Genomic DNA, 17941 nt, shown 5'->3' on the forward strand with positions numbered 1-17941 from the left:
AACATTCTGTTAAAGGTCCCCGAAGCACATACCTCCCTTGGTCGCTCCTCTTCAGTTCGCTGTAGCTAGCGACTGGAATGAGCTACAACAAACACTCAAACTAGACAGTTTACTCAATCTCTTCATTCAAAGACTCAATTATGGACACTCTTACTGACAGTTGTGGCTGCTTTGTGTGATGTATTGTTGTCTCTACCTTCTTGCCCTTTGTTCTGTGCCCAATAATGTTTGTACCGTGTTTTGTGTTGCTGCCTTGCTATGTTGTTGTCTTTAGGTCTCTCTTTGTGTAGTGTTGTCTCTCTTATTGTGATGTGTGTTTTGTCCTTTATTTATATTGTATTTATTTTTAATCCCAGGCCCCGTCCCCTCATGAGGCCTTTAGCCTTTTGGTAGGCCGTCATTGTAAATAAGAATTTGTCCTTAACTGACTTGCCTAGTTAAATAAAGGTTTAATAAAAAAAGGGGGGAGAGTTCTCCCATCTCTGATGCCAGCCAGGAAAAACACAGCAAATGCCAGCCAGCCAGGAAAAACTACGTGAGCATTTCATCAATTCCTCCTTCCAACCAGAACACAGCAATCCCGCGTATGCACTGTACACGACTCTGTCTCCGTTAAACGGGCTAGGAGGAGGGACTACGAGCACTACGTGCTTGAAGAACCGTTCAAAATTGACCACGAGAATATTGTACACCTGGAAATCAACATATATAGTCGTCTGAGGAGCAGTTGTCGCCTTTTTGAATCGGTTTAATTGATCGTGATGTCCGCTTCGCAGTTTTCTGTCTGTTACAGTGTTGATAAATATTGCTACATAGCTAGCCAGCAAGCCAATATCGAGCAAACCGGAGTCAACCACCAACATCGCGAGTTGAATGAAGACGCTTTGAATGGGCTGTAGCCTATCCCGTGTAGATAAGACAGTTGTGTAGCTAACGTTACTGTAGCTAGTTATCTGAAGTGCATCGTTTTTGTTTGTTTATTGGCCTGTTATTTCTCTCATTGGTATCGGTGAAGAAGAGACGAGCAGATATCGAGGACGGTATTGATTGGTAAGTGTACTAATATTTGTGTTGCTTTGCAGCGTCAAACGTGACTATACAGGGTTGTATGTTAATAGGCGCGGTTGCAGTTGGGATATCGTTGTAAAAGCTAGTTTATTTGTCTCATGTGTGTATATAAATATATATGATAGGGATTCAACCTTAACCATCGTTTCATCGATTTTTGAAAATACGCCCCCCTCCGCTAACGATGGACGAGCAAAATGCATTTAGGCCCATTATCAGCTGTGCGTTGGCGTACGTCTCGTTGGCAAAAAATGTGATCATATTTTCATAACAGTAAAATGTGAGACTCAAGTCAATATTGTATAAGTCGATACAATCAGGGTTGTTGATAAGCAGGTGTAGTACTTGTTAGGCCTAGCTCGTGCTGTGGATATCAGTCGCTCGTGATAAACTGCGTATTCAATTATTTTGTACATCAGACAGACTGATTAACGAATTGTACATTTTCTATGCAGTTTCACTTTTGAAACGCATTGGCTCTTGGTTCAGCAAACCTTAAAGTGAAGTTACGAATTTTGCACACGCAATAGAATGTTCTAGACGTGCTCCTATTCGAAGTGCTGTTGGCTGGCTTTTTCTCGACCATGCATGTGCTTAGTAAAGTGCTAACGTTATATAAACAAAAGAGTAATGTCAGACAGCACCATTTTCTTCCCTGTTGACGTAGACTAAGTTGTTTCACAGAATTGCATATTATTACAGGGTTGGTGTCATCAGTGGATGGGAAGAAAGGGTTTAGGTAATGCATTAACCCTTACCTGCCCGGCACAGACTGCTGTTTTAATGTAGTTTTTATTTTATGTAGCCTTTATTTAACTAGGGAAGTCCGTTAAGAACACATTCTTATTTACAATGATGGCCTACCCCGGCCAAACCTGGACGATGCTGGCCCAATTGTGCGCCACACTATGGGACTCCCAATCACAGCCGGATGTGATACAGCCTGGAATCAAACCTGGGACTGTAGTGACGCCTCTTGCACTGAGATGCAGTAACTTAGAGCGCTGCGCCACTCGGGAGCCCACTCTGGAGTTTGAGGATCGCCTTTAGCTACTGCACATGCAGCATCTACTCTTCCTGGGGTCCACATAAAACTCTTCTGGCTATAAACCTGCTATAGAACTCACTGGCTTCTGACTCAAGATGCTCTGCATGTGTCATGCCATGTGCACACAGATTGTTGAATAGCTAAAGGCTTAACTCTGTATTCTCTGTGCCTCCGATTCAGTCCCTTGTGAACATTTAGTTTTTTACAGTTCCACTGTAAACCTAGTGTACGAACAGTTTCACAGTGCCCCCCCCCCCCCCCCCCCCCCCCCCCCCCCCCCCTTATGGGAAAGGCTATTAAGAAGTAATCAGATACTTTTTATTGTGCGCAATGTCCAAAGATGTCAGTTAGCCTTTTCTACAGCTTGGTTGCTGAGGGACGAATGAACAATAGAACAAACACCCACCCTCGGAGAGTCAGAGTGGAGGGTCAACTGCATAATTTCTCTCAAGGACCTCTCCACTTCAAATATGAAATCAAAGGTGTCATGTTCATTAGGGCACAGAACGGAAAAAGGTTTGAAAACGTTTTGGAACGAAAAATGAATGCGTTTCTCATTGGACAACTCCTGTTTCATTCCGTTTCCTTCCGTTTGGTGCCTAATGAACATGACCAAGGACTCAAGCCATAGGAAGGTGACGCCACCTGGCCACCCAAATGCATACCCCGTTTACCAAACCTATCTGTCACTGGAGCCGTACAGTATATGACAGGCTTCATGCTGCGCTCGCTAATCCCAAATTACGAAATTCTGCTGTTTGGAGCAGGGTTGAAATAAATAGTGGGGGTATGCCATACCGGTAAAATATGAGCCTATCAAAATTAATACATGTCTAAAAAAAACTATAGGCTAATACACCATTATTTAACATGACTGCATGTCAGCCGCATGAGAAATGTGCGAATTGACCTGAAACTGGGGAGTATACACTGACTGAGGCGCGCATGGACAACAGTGGATGGATGATGCATCAATTCAGGCTACAAGTGTAGGCCTATTGACAATCGCAGACTTTCATTACACGTAGGGGTTTTGTGACTGTCCCTTTCCATTCATTAAATAGCGGGTGCACCAGTGCACTATTGGGGTTTGGATGCTGAAATTATTTTGTGAGTGAACGAATGATCGAATGTTTGACAATCAGATGAAAACATCATGACTGGTTGTGTTTATGCCACATTAAAAGGCATAGGCGGCGTGTCCATAAGGCTAGGGAAAGCTAGGTTTTCCCTAAAGTAAATTGAATTAAATTGCCAAAATGTATATAGTCTAATTACCTTATACAGAAAGAAAGAAAAAATCATTCAAAATAGGTTCCCACACCAGAAAGCATGATTTGGCCACAGAGGATCATTAGCGTCTTAAAAAACAACCTGTGGATTGTTTTAAATCACATAGCCTACAGTCGGAAGGGCCCGCAATTTGGGCAACGCGCACTGCAAATACCAAATAGGTGATTGTTAAGTTGCAACTGTCAGTGAAAAGCCGAAAGAAACAGCCAGGCATATTGCAATGTTTAAAAATACAATCGTTGAAAAAATGTTTGGAAAGCAAATGGCTATTGCTGTAAAGAGATGACAATGAAAAGACTCCAATCTATCTTTTAGTTGTAAAAATTATTAATTGAGCGAACAGTAGCCTATCTTATTGGCACCAGCGGAGAACATCGGCCATATCCCCGGTAAGTGTGCATATTCACTGTCTTTGTCATTGGGTCAGTGCCACTTTTGGACAATAGTTTCCTCCAGGTTAGCTGGACGTCATATTGTATTTGTTTCCCCTTTTCGTAGGCCGATTTTATATGGATCAGCCATCGTTTTTATTGATCTGTTTGTCAGTGTCGGCAGAGAAGGCCACCCTGTAATTTTTGTAGTATTGAAAAAAAATACTACGAAAATGCACGTGCCGGTAAAAAATTTACTTTCACCCCTGGTTAGGCTTAACATCACGGCATCTGACCGTAATTGAACATTAAATGAGACTTTCCTGAGGTCTGTCACTGTAAGGGGAAATGCTCCTGCAACCTGTTACATAACTGATTGTGAATATAGTGAATATAGCTGTTGACATGCTAAAATAATTAAGATATTTAGTCAAACTCTAGCCATAATAAGCTACTTAGCTATTGCTCTCAAAATCAAGGTAGCCAAAGCCTGTTTGTTTTAAATAAAAGTAATTGCAGTAGGCTTGGGCAATACCCCGGCAAAAAACAAAAGCAAAGGTTGGGGCTGCAGGGTTGGGCTACGCCATTGCTTATAACTATATATTAAGTATAACTATAAGATCTAAGATATGTCAACTAAATTAGATCCAGCTCAGGGCTCCAGCTTTGCATTTAGTTTGCTAATTTGCTAGCTAAGTGGCTAGATGTCATGATCAAGCTTCTTACTTACAGCAGAGACATTCTAGCCTGAGTATCAGTCTCTTTAACTAACGTTCCACTCCTTGCCTATCCTTGTCGTTGCCAAAGAGACTGGCCTTTCTGCCATCTTCAGATATGAACATTCTATCATTAATGAGCTCAAGGAGAACAGAGTTATTGATACTGATTTGATAAACCTCACAGCTATCCTTCAAACACAACGATTATCCAAATATTGGAACTCTGTCGCTTTTTTTCCCTCACAGAACACGTTCGTATCCGGTTAATAAGCAACTTTTTTTTTTTTTTTGTCCAGACAAAACCAGTCTGTCAAAAGTCGCTAGCTCATGTAAAATTCTCAAAATAAATATATACTGCAATTCCAACCACAAAACCTCTTTGCTTTGATTTTAAGACTTTATTTTTGACTTTGTTATAATTCAAATTCTATGTCCGAGGCGCCACATGTTGTCATGGAAAATATTAATGTTATTTCTAACAACCAATGATTGAGATTGCCAAAAGGCCTGTATCTTTGGCAATGACATGGAAGCGGTCACGGCCGGCTGCGACACAGCCTAGGATAAAACCCGGGTCTGTAGTGACACCTCAAGCACTGTGTTACAGTGCCTTATACTGCTGCGCCACTCGGGAGGCCCTTTATTTTTTTAAATGGCGCCCCTTGTGTGCACTTCTGGTAATACCGCATACCAAAGTATAGTACAGAAACGGTAGGACTAGGGCTGTACCCGACCAAAAAGCATCTTGGTCGACCGAGAGTCGTCCTGTTCTTTCGACCAATCGATTGTTTAAACGTATTTTTCCATATATAGACACACACCCTATGTGTTTTGAATAATATCAACTACATATGCACTGAGCTTGTCTGATACTTTAAGCACACTGTTTGATTAAATCATTAAGACACTCAAAGAGCCCGATGGTCACACTGTGTTAACAAACATGACATCGAGTGCCTGTGTGACTGGCATACGTTTTCTCGCTCTCCTCCGTACTGCAGCGAAAGCAGCACAGCAATAGCTGTCCCCGCTGAACCTGCAACATCATGTCAGCCGTTTAGTTTCTTACTTAGTTCTGCCTAAAAAGTTCTGTTACCGAAATCCCTCATTTCTTTACGAAAAACATATCCTATTCCCCCAACCCTTGCTCTCTTTACGTGAAACATGTAAGCATCACATGCATGTGACCAATAGGGCCTGACTTATAGCCTGTCACAATCACATCAATAAATTGGTTATAACAAACTCCGAACACGATGTCGACAGCAAAAGGGATGTGGAAGGCGTGAAAAATAAACTCTAAAGGGCTTATGTTTACTCTATGCTCAGGGGGCAAAGGGGAAGTAAATAAGTGTACCAGAGAGTCTGTTCTAACGGGGGAAAAATATATAAAAAGCATTTTATTACAGCAGACTAAAAACAGTTGCATGCATTCGTGAATTGCGGTTTAATTATTGTTTAGGCTAATTATTAAATTTTAAAACTAAAATGCTTGATTGCATTTCAAAGCATGCATGTTTCATATGCTGTGTGATGGCATGAACGAATGATTGATTGATTGATACTGTAGCCTATATATTGAAATACAGGCCTAAGTAAGTTACGGTATTAGGACTAAACAGGACACCCTCTTAGGCCTACAGCTCGGTGGTGGTTATACAAGCCTACTAATGATGACAACATGACTTATTATTATAATAATGATGATGATAATAATAATTGTAATAATAACAAGAAGGAGATCAAGAAAAAGGAGGGTATAGGAGCAAGAGCTGTGTGCATATTATGTGTGACGACACAGGTGCTGTCATTTTTCTGCCTGTTTGGAATAAGTGTAAACCACACTAAATAAATTATAGGTAATTACCAGTCTGTTTTTTTGTAAAGCCTTTATTACAGCATAGCAAATATTAAAAACAGTGAAATTTGCCAATTGCATGAGGCTTGGTGCTCACGGAATAAGTAGGCTATTAACTTTTACTTGGTCACAATCCCGGATCCGGGAGCACCCTCATCAGTAAAAAAGCTGACTAGCATAGCCTAGCATAGCGCCACAAGTAAATACTAGCATCTAAATATCATGAAATCACAAGTCCAAGACACCAGATGAAAGATACACATCTTGTGAATCCAGACATCGTTTCTGATTTTTAAAATGTTTTACAGGGAAGACACTATCTATTTCTATTAGCTAACCACGATTTTTTTCCACCATTTTTTTCCTGCATAGGTAGCTATCACAAATTCGACCAAATAAAGATATAAATAGTCACTAACCAAGAAACAACTTCATCAGATGACAGTCTGATAACATATTTATTGTATAGCATATGTTTTGTTCGAAAAATGTGCATATTTCAGGTATAAATCATAGTTTTACATTGCAGCCACCATCACAACTCTCACCAAAGCAACTAGAATAACTACAGAGAGCAACGTGAATTACCTAAATACTCATCATAAAACATTTATGAAAAATACACAGCGTACAGCAAATGAAAGACAAAGATCTTGTGAATCCAGCCAATATTTCAGATTTTTTAAGTGTTTTACAGCGAAAACACAATTTAGCATTATATTAGCTTACTACAATAGCCAACCACACAGCAGCATTGATTCATGCACGTTAGCGATAGCGAATAAACCAGCAAAAGATATTAAATTTTTCACTAACCTTCTCAAAACTTCATCAGATGACAGTCCTATAACATCATATTACACAATACATATATTGTTTGTTCGAAAATGTGAATATTTAGCGGCACAAATCGTGGTTATACAATGAGAATAGTAGCCAAGCTGCAAACAAAATGTCGGGAGAAATCTTGGGAGAGGCACCTAATCTAATCAATAACTAATCATAAACTTGACTAAAAAATACAGGCTGGACAGCAAATGAAAGATACATTAGTTCTTAATGCAACCGCTGTGTTAGATTTTTAAAATTAACGTTACTACGACATACAGCGTGCGTTAAAGCGAGACCGCACCAAAATTAATGGCGGAATAGTAGTTTAACATTTTTCAACAGAACAACGAATTAACATCATAAATAGTTCTTACTATTTGATGAGCTTCCATCAGAATCTTGTGCAAGTTGTCCTTTGTCCAGAAGAATCGTTGCTCGGTTGTAGATTGTCGTCTTCAACTTTGGAATTAGCAGCAAACATTAGCCATGTGACGAAGACGTGTCCAACTCACTATAACGCAGCACAAATGAAATACCGAAAATAGCAATATACTGATATAAACTGATATAACTCGGTTTAAAATAACTACATTATGATGTTTTTAACACCTATATCGAATAAAATCAGAGCCGGATATATCTAAAGCCTATAACGAGAGCTTTTCAGAATGCAATCCTGAGGTCTGTCATGCGTCATGGCGAACGTTGAAAAGACTGCACACCCGGTTCCAAGAGCTTTTATACGGCCTCAGAACTACCCAGACACCCCATTCCAATTCTCACTGCTTACTGACATCTAGGGGAAGGCGTATGCAGTGCATGTCGACCCATAGATTACATGCAAATTTATAAACTGACCCTGGAACAGAGCCCCCGATTTGAGATTTTTCAGTTCCTGACAGGAAGTTTGCTGCAAAATGAGTTCTGTTTTACTCACAGATATAATTCAAACGGTTTTAGAAACTAGAGTGTTTTCTATCCAATAGTAATAATAATATGCATATTGTACGAGCAAGAATTGAGTACGAGGCAGTTTAATTTGGGAACGAATTTTTACAAAGTCGAAATGGCGCCCCCCTATTGAGAAAAGGTTTTAAACACACTCACAGGCAACAGAAGCAAGATCTTTCTAATTTCTGTAGATGTATATGGATGATTTATAAAGCCAGGCACATTTAACAGTTAGGCTATTGATTTTTTTATTTTTTTATTTCACCTTTTATTTAACCAGGTAGGCCAGTTGAGAACAAGTTCTTATTTACAACTGCGACCTGGCCAAGATAAAGCAAAGCAGTGCGACAACAGCACAGTTACACATAAGCAAACGTACAGTCAATAACAGAAAATAAAAATTTAAAAATCTATGTACAGTGTGTGCAAATGTAGGGAGGTAGGCAATAAATAGTCCCTAGAGGCGAAAACATTTACAATTTAGCATTAATACTGGAATGATAGATGTGCAGATGATGTGCAAGTAAAGATACTGGGGTGCAAAAGAGCAAGAGGGTAAGTAATAATATGAGTAAGTAATAATATGGGATGAGGTAGTCGGGTGTGCTATTTACAGATTGGCTGTGTACAGGTACAGTGATCGGTAAACTGCTCAGACAGCTGATGCTTAAAATTAGAGAGGGAGATATGACTCCAGCTTCAGTGATTTTTGCATTTCTTTCCAGTCATTGGCAGCAGAGAACTGGATTATAGACCTAATTAAATTGGGGTTTCTTCTTTCCTCAATTTTCTTAGACAATTAAGCTAAGGCAAAGGCTGTATGCTTGTCTCTGCTGCTGCTGCTGCCTCTGCTGCATTGTTCTCACTCCCAATATGCTGGTTAACTTTGATATTATGCACATAGCAACATAGGGAAAGGCGGCAATTCTACAGGGCACTGAAGATTGTTTCAGAACCGAGGACAGCGACCGTATCCAACGTGGGAGAAATAATATTAGATTTATTGTTGAACCGTTATTTTTTTGAGTCAGACCAGAGACTTATCAGAGTTGGTGCAGTATGCTGACAAACTGGCCTTCAACTTTCCCATGGGCACTAAGTAGTGCCAGCATGTCAAATCTTGACTAGGGATGGGCATTTTCCATTTTTTGAGTGTTCGAGTACTCAATTTTATTTTCTTTGGCTACCCGAAAGGAGGCCCGCACTGGAAGTACATTTGCGCATTTATCTGTATACAATGGCTCATTTATCATAACCATTACAGATAACAAATTTCCATATACACTCACAAATTGCCCCATATACACTCACCAGCCAGTTTATTAGGTACATCCATCTAGTACTGGATCGGACCCCCCTTTGCCTTCAGAATAGGGTTGGGCGGTATACCGTATTTTACTATATACCGGTATTTATGCACGGACCGTTTGGGTTTTTACTTTACCTTCTATAACGGTATTTTAATGTTTGGTTTGTTAAATGTGATACGCCGTGTGTAACGTCCATTTTTATAGTTTACTCCGCTCCTCTCCGCTCTCTCTCCGCTCTCTCTCTACATGCCGCTTTCCACACAGACCTAGTCCCGCCCCCTGTCACTCAAGGAGCGCATTTTGTTGGTGTTTGACCACGAGACACTTGCGTTCAGTCTGTATGGTCAATGCAGCACACGCAACAATGTTGATGACAACAATGTTGTTTCCACTTTGAGCTTAATATAAATCCACAAGCGTTCTATAATTACAATATTAGTTTGTGTTTCTTACATCTGCAAACAGCTAGTTTGCATTTTCTTAGCAAGTTAAGCTAAATCGTGTTAGCCACTAATGCTAATCGCTAGTTAGCTGGCTAGCTAGCTAATAAAAGTACTGAGTCAGAGCGAACGTAGCTAGCTAATAAAGCCTGATACCAGTACTGAAAAAAGCCTGATACCAGTATCACTTTGGTTCCTACCCTGTCACAAGTCGTCCATGGCATTTTCATTCGTTGTCATGTCAAACACTGTATTCAAAATGCCCACTATTATTTATCTAGAATTATAATAAACATTCTATTATCATGATTCCAAAAGTTCACCCAAGTGTTTTGATCTAAATCGCAATTGCAACATTTGGTTAAAAATAAGGCCTAGTATTTTTGCTCATTGTTTTTTGCCTATTCATGCTTCGTGGAAATGATCTCAAATGAGTGCAGGAAATGCAGAAATTGATGGAAATGCAGGAAATGATTTTAGGTTGAAGTTGAATTGAACAGAATAAAACATTCCGAATGGTGAAAGACCCATTGAAATCATTTAGAATATATGTTGCCACCCTAGGGTCACGCACTACTCATTAAGTAAATTTAGACCTTTTATTAATCAAAAAACATAAAATACCGTCATAAATTTGAAAAACACCATGACATGATATTTTGGCAATATCACCCAACCCTACTTAAGAACAGCCTGAATTCTTCGGGCCATTCTACAAGGTGTTGGAAACATTCCACAGGGATGTTGGTCCATGCTGACGCGATGGCATCACGCAGTTGCTGCAGATTAGACGTTGGTACATTCATGCTGCCAACAGCCCATTCCATCTCATCCCAATTATGCTTTATTGGGTTGAGGTCTGGGGACTCCGCAGGCCACTCAAGTAAACTGAACTCACTGTCATGTTCCAGGCAATGTCTTTCCACTCCTCAATTGTCCAGTGTTGATGATTGTGTGCCCACTGGAGCTGCTTCTTCTTGTTTTTAGCTGATAGGAGTGGAACCCGGTGTGGTCGTCTGCTGCAATAGCCCATCCGTGACAAGGATTGAGTTGTGCATTCCTGAGGTGCCGTTCTGCTCACCACTGTTGTACTGTGCCCTTATTTGCATGTTTTTGGCCCGCCTGTTAGCTTGCACAATTCTTGACGTTCTCCTTCGACATCAACAAGCTGTTTTTGGCCACAGGACTACCGCTGATTGGATGTTTTTTGTTTGTCACAGCATTCTCTGTAAATCCTAGACTGTCATACGTGAAAATCCCAGGAGGGTGGCCGTTTCTGAGATACTGGATCTGGTGCACCTGGCACTGATGATCAAACCACGCTCAAAGTCACTTAGGTCACTCGTTTTGCCCATTCTATTGTCAGTAACTGGATGCCTGTCTGCCTGCTTTATATAGTAAGCCACAGCCGTGTGATTCACTGTCTGTAGGTGTGATCCATTTTCGTGAACAGGGTGGTGTACCTAATAAACTGTCTGATATTCAGCCAATAAAAAAGCATTTCAGATACATTTTTTAAAACCGTAATATCAACTGGTTATATTATCGTGGAACACAATCTTCAAAAAGGCAGCAGTAGCGCTCTTATTTCATGAGCCCTTATCACAGTCAAGTCACACCCAAACTATGATGTAATATAACCGAATAAAATAGAACATTTGCCGGTGTGAAGTGATTTTGTGTCTGGGACAGTTATTCTCAGTGATCATTTGAAACGGGGCTTAATTTGGCGAGTTCAAAGAAGAAGAAAAAACGTTGCAGGGTTACAAACCCAAATCTTTATTATTTTTGATATACAGAGACGTTCAATTGAGTTTATTCTGGTTGTTCTTTGGCATTTTCAAAATGAATGAACAATTCCACATTGAACACTACATTGCATGGTGATGAATTACCGCTGCGACATCTGTTTGGTGATCAGGCCTATGCTTAAGGATTCTGATGAAAATACACTTTTCCTACTTAAATCAACCAGTCCATTTTGAATTTGTGACAAAACTGTCATTTGGCATGGAATGTAGCTTGTGTATCCCATCAGTTAGATATGTTTTAATAGGCATTTCTGTAAGCCTAACGGGAGCTTGTGTGTGTGGAGGAAGTGGTCGGAATGCAACTGAGTGAATGAGACACAAGGGGGGAAAGGTAATTTAGGGAGAACTGTGTGATGCTTGGCTTGGTCTCTTTTTTGTTGTGCACCGCAAATGCACATGTACAAATAGAACCCTAGAGTCAAAGCAAAATAACGTTATCTTTTCACTTGCCTGTTCGGGCAAGCACATAAAGCACATTCCACCTAATAGGTTTACAGTCTACGCTACCGTACAAAAGTTTGGGGTCACTTAGAAATGTCCTTGTTTTTGAAAGAAAGGCACTTTTTTTTTTGTCCATTTTTAAAATACCATCAAATTGATCAGAAATACAGTGTAGACATTGTTAATGTTGTAAATGACTATTGTAGCTGGAAACGGCAGTAAAAAAAAAAAAATTGAATATCTACATGGGTGTACAGAGCCATTTATCTGTCCAGTGTCTGGTCTTTTGCCCATCTTAATATTTTATTTTTATTGGCCAGTCTGAGATATGGATTTTTCTTTGCAACTCTGCCTAGAAGGCCAGCTTCCCGGAGTCGCCTTTTTACTGTTGACGTTGAGATTGGTGTTTTTTGGATACTATTTAATGAAGCTGCCAGTTGAGGACTTGTGAGGCGTCTGTTTCTCAAACTAGACACTGTAATGTACTTGTTCTCTTGCTCAGTTGTGCACCGGGGCCTCCCACTCTTTCTATTCTGGTTAGAGACAGTTTGCGCTGTTCTGTGAAGGGAGTAGTACACAACGTTGTACGAGATCTTCAGTTTCTTGGCAATTTCTCGCATGGAATAGACTTCATTTCTCAGAACGAATAGACTGACGAGTTTCAGAAGAAAGGTCTTTGTTTCTAGCTATTTTGAGCCTGAAATCAAACTCACAAATGCTGATTTATTATTTTTTTCTTTCACCTTTATTTAACCAGGTAGGCAAGTTGAGAACAAGTTCTCATTTACAATTGCGACCTGGCCAAGATAAAGCAAAGCAGTTCGACACATACAACAACACAGAGTTACACATGGAGTAAAACAAACATACAGTCAATAATACAGTAGAAAAATAAATCTATATACAATGTGAGCAAATGAGGTGAGATAAGGGAGGTAAAGGCAAAAAAAAGGCCATGGTAGCGAAGTAAATACAATATAGCAAGTAAAACACTGGAATGGTAGATTTGCAGTGGAAGAATGTGCAAAGTAGAAATAATGGGGTGCAAAGGAGCTAAATAAATAAATACAGTAGGGGAAGAGGTAGTTGTTTGGGCTAAATTATAGGTGGGCTATGTACAGGTGCAGTAATCTGTGAGCTGCTCTGACAGCTGGTGCTTAAAGCTAGTGAGGGAGATAAGTGTTTCCAGTTTCAGAGATTTTTGCAGTTCGTTCCAGTCATTGGCAGCAGAGAACTGGAAGGAGAGGCGGCCAAATGAGGAATTGGCTTTGGGGGTGACCAGAGAGATATACCTGCTGGAGCGCGTGCTACAGGTGGGTGCTGCTATGATGACCAGCGAGCTGAGATAAGGAGGGACTTTACCTAGCAGGGTCTTGTAGATGACCCGGAGCCAGTGGGTTTGGCGACGAGTATGAAGCGAGGGCCAGCCAACGAGAGCGTACAGGTCGCAATGGTGGGTAGTATATGGGGCTTTGGTGACAAAACGGATGGCACTGTGATAGACTGCATCCAATTTATCGAGTAGGGTATTGGAGGCTATTTTGTAAATGACATCGCCGAAGTCGAGGATCGGTAGGATGGTCAGTTTTACGAGGGTATGTTTGGCAGCATGAGTGAAGGATGCTTTGTTGCGAAATAGGAAGCCAATTCTAGATTTAACTTTGGATTGAAGATGATTGATGTGAGTCTGGAAGGAGAGTTTACAGTCTAACCAGACACACCTAGGTATTTGTAGTTGTCCACATATTCTAAGTCAGAACCATCCAGAGTAGTGATGCTGGATGGGCGGGCAGGTGCAGGTAGCGATCGGTTGAAGAGCATGCATTTAGTTTTACTTCTATTTAAGAGCAGATGGAGGCCACGGAAGGAGAGTATTCAGGGCCAGAAGTATTCAGAATGGTGTCGTCTGCGTAGAGGTGGTGCGTATCTGATGCTCCAGATACTCAACTAGTCTAAAGAAGGCTTGTTTTATTGCTTCTTTAAATCAGAACAACAGTTTTCAACTGTGCTAAAATAATTGCAAAAGGGTTTTCTAATGATCAATTAGCCTTTTTAAAATGCTAAACTTGGATTAGCTAACACAACGTGCCATTGGAACACCGGAGTGATGGTTGCTGATGTAGATATTCCCTAAAAAATCAGCCGTTTCCAGCTACAATAGTCATTTACAACATTAACAATGTCTACACTGTATCTTTGATCAATTTGATGTTATTTTAATGGACAAAAATGTGCTTTTCTTTCAAAAACAAGGACATTTCTAAGTGACCCCAAACTTTTGAACGGTAGTGTATATATATTTTTATCTCTGGTTAAATTTAGCTTTGACGTTAGTTCTAGTACGCGATTACTCATGCCCATCCCTAATCTTGACTGTACCCAATTCAACGTGGTACAGTGGGTACAGTGGAGAAACAATAGACACAACATCCCTGACTTCAGTTGGGTAACCACATTCTCCAGTTGTAAACAAGGAATTTGGGCACCAGGTTAATAACAGTGTTACCATTTAGCATCCTATCGTACACCGATTTACAATTCCCTTTTTTGATGCAACCAAGCTTACTTAACGGTTAAGCAGCCACAGATGTGAGGCAGTCATCTCATAGGCCTTTTATAGCAGTCGGACGATGAAATCAGCCCCAAGGAATGAATGGTCCCTCTCTTTCACACACACACACACACACACACACACACACACACACACACACACACACACATCCCCTGGCTTGGCTTAGTGCTAGGTAGTATTGCCCAATGAACGTGCAATAGTATTATGCCACGTGCCTCAGATGCGGTTTCTGTTCTGAGACAGTTTTGTCTAATGTCGTCAATCTCTTGTCATTCGTCTGTCTTGTCAGGGCGGCAGGTAGCCTAGCGCTTAAGAGCGCTGGGCCAGTAACCGAAAGCCGACTAGGTGAAAAATGTGTTGCTGTGCTCCTGAGCCAGGCACTTAACCCTAATTGCTCCTGTAAGTCGCTCTGGATAAGAGCGTCTGCTAAATTACTAAAATATCAAATGTATTTCAGGAAGTACTAGTCTTAACTTATTTGACATGTTGGAATGTCTTCTTTGTGATGGAATTGTAGCGAGGAGGTCCCGTAGTGGGCAAGCACAAACACAATTAGGGCCTAGGTCAAAAGGCCTACATCAGAACATTAATTTCCTCAGTGTTGACTTGTAGCCTAATCCTGATTAAGCCTGGTTTGAAAATGTGAACATTTTAATTAATTTCCATTTTAGCTTTCTTAAGGCTCGTTTTTGTTGTCATTTGTGCCAGCCAGTGGCTTGCTGTGTATGCCAACATCTGGACGATGATCAAGGACAAGGTGGTCGTGCCTTTGAGAGTGCTGCTGAGCCAGGGCTTTGCTTCATTAGACCTTGATTAATGTGTCATGTTCAGTCCCATCTGTCCACCACGGGTAATCAATTAGGCATCTTTATCCCACGAGTTCGGTGGAGTGTGTGTGCAACTATTCTTAGGTGTAGAGATGTTGATATCGATGCCATGTTTATATCCGTTCTTGTCTCGCTCTTTGTATTTGTATAGTAGGCGCTTGCCTCGTCCGATCACGTTAATGCTATACTATATATTCAGAAGTTCAGCCAACAAGCATTGATATTGAGTCGTTGTGTTGGATTTATGTTTTGTGTTTTGGCTTTGCCAAGCATTGCCAAGTTGTTGTCGGGCCTTAGTCAGCCCACTCACTCGTCACATGACCACAGGTTTTATTTAGCGACCCGGACTCTGTTTTCAGCAGGGCTCTGGTTTCTATCATCATTGAAATGAAAAGCAAGTAGACCATTAGCAGAACATCTACATAAGCCTAGTATTGTGTTTACTGAATCTGACCCACATGATTTGGTCTATTATATCCTCAAACGGAAAGCCTATGTCTAAGAACTAACATAGTAGGCTAATTGGGATGAAAAGTAGCCCACGTTTAGCCTAAAAGTTAGAAAATGTTCAATTATAGCTGAAAGGTAGCTGGGTTGTGGCCTGAGTGACCGTTTAAACTCCCATTTAGAAGCATAGGAGAGTTTGATCCCCTGGCTTTGAACAAGTCACCCAATAGTCAGTCAATTATTATGTGTGTGTATGCAGGTGGGCAGATGCCCAAACAGGACGTGTAAACCATGTGTATGTGGGTAAGGTGCGAAACCAGGGGCCACCACCAAAAAGTAGGGCTGTTTTAAATATGTCCCATGTTTATGAGACGAGAGAGGTGTAAGAAGAGTAATTCCTCCCTGAAAATGTAGGCCTAGTGCTGGATTGCAGGAGGGAGGAGGAAGAGGGGGGGCTACATGCGGCAGCTGTGGGTGTCAGTTCCCCGCTTGTTTGTACCAGCTTGTGTTACTGTCTGAGCCCACCGAAGAAGAACGAGCAAAGCTAAAAGGAAGAGGGAGAGGTGGAGAGAAGTGTTTGACTGCTGGCCATAGGAGGGAGAGTGTGTGAAAAAGAAATGCAGAAAGGTATGAAAAACACCTTATTTTCGTTTTTAAAGTAGACAAATATGGGCCTTATGGCTCTATATCCCTTGTCATTATCGGTGTCTCACAAAACTACAGATATGAAAGCCAATGTCAGTCATCAAGGTGGGTTCTATGCCATTTTTTTGCATCTCACCTGCCTAAAGTCACTATCAATGTCGGTCATGCATCCAGGTCAGTGTCCCACCTCAAGACATGCAGCCAGTGTCCCACCTTAAGACGGGCCTCAGTCTCTTGCCCATCTGGCTCCAAAGCCATTGAATCCGAGTCGGTGTCAGTGAGGCTGATCCCACAGCACAGCCCCAGATCAGCCCTCTGGGTAAAGTGGATTAATTAGCCGCAGGAGCAACACTGTTGCCCTGGGTCATGGGTTAGAAGATTAATCCTGCTGCCCGGCTCACACGCAGGGAATATAGACTGTCTGCCATGCAGTTCTGGTCCCGTATTCATAAATCATCTCAGAGTAGGAGTGCTGATCTAGGATCAGTTTTGCCTTCCATTCTAATGAATAGGACCTGGTCCTAGTGATAGTTTCGTATCGGGATATTATTTTTGACGATATATCATTTTGACAATAGTGCAAAATGATGTTTGCGGTAGTTGGCTGTACCTGTACCAGAACGCAGTATATTTTGTTTTCAGCACTGATCAAAACTTGTTTTCTCATGCCTCTCTCTTGTCCCTCTGCAGCAGACATATGGTGAGCAATATTGTTTGGCACATCGAGTCGCAATAAGATCACAGTATTGAATAGCAATACATATAGAATTGTGAGAATTGGAACACATATCGTATGGGCACCGAAGTATCATGATAATATTGTATCTTTAGGTCCTTGGCAATTCCCAGCACTAAAGGGTCCTGATCCTAGATCAGTACTCCTAATCTGAGACGCTCAAGAAGGCCCCTGAAGAAGACAGTACAGGGGTCTATGGTTTCAACAGCCTCGGTTCTGTTGCAAGGTTTCTACTAAAAGTAACTCTAGCAATGTTTTCGCCAAAACCAACTGACCTTTGCTATCTCTAAGAATGCATTGGTCTGTTGATGTGACCCACTTGGCGTATTCCCTGGATTAATTCTGGGAATTGAGGCATCTGCCCTCCGTATCCTGACATCTGATACCAAATGAGGCAATGACAAAATGTCTGTTCCATTGATTCAGTGCCATCTGTTAAAGATAGGCTATAGAAACAGTAGCATAATCTTACACCATAGGCTTATGTTATTGTGAATGCTGGCTTTGGATACGGTGCAATTAAAAATACAATCCTTGGATAGCTTTTCAGAATCCACAGATAAGTTGGTCCAC

General features: G+C 41.0%; 1 protein-coding gene across 1 annotated transcript in view; it reads left to right on the forward strand.

The window, feature by feature from the left end:
* Positions 1–538: 538 nt before the first annotated feature.
* Positions 539–17941, forward strand: part of LOC120035142 (RING finger protein 24-like) — a 59415-nt gene continuing 42012 nt past the window's right edge. Inside the window, exon 1 of the mRNA XM_038981939.1 lies at positions 539–1050. The gene's annotated coding sequence lies outside the window, so the exon portion shown is untranslated. The remainder of the gene's footprint in view (positions 1051–17941) is intronic.

This window comes from Salvelinus namaycush, chromosome 42, assembly GCF_016432855.1.
Source record: "Salvelinus namaycush isolate Seneca chromosome 42, SaNama_1.0, whole genome shotgun sequence".
In the NCBI taxonomy this organism is placed as follows: Eukaryota; Metazoa; Chordata; class Actinopteri; order Salmoniformes; family Salmonidae; genus Salvelinus; species Salvelinus namaycush.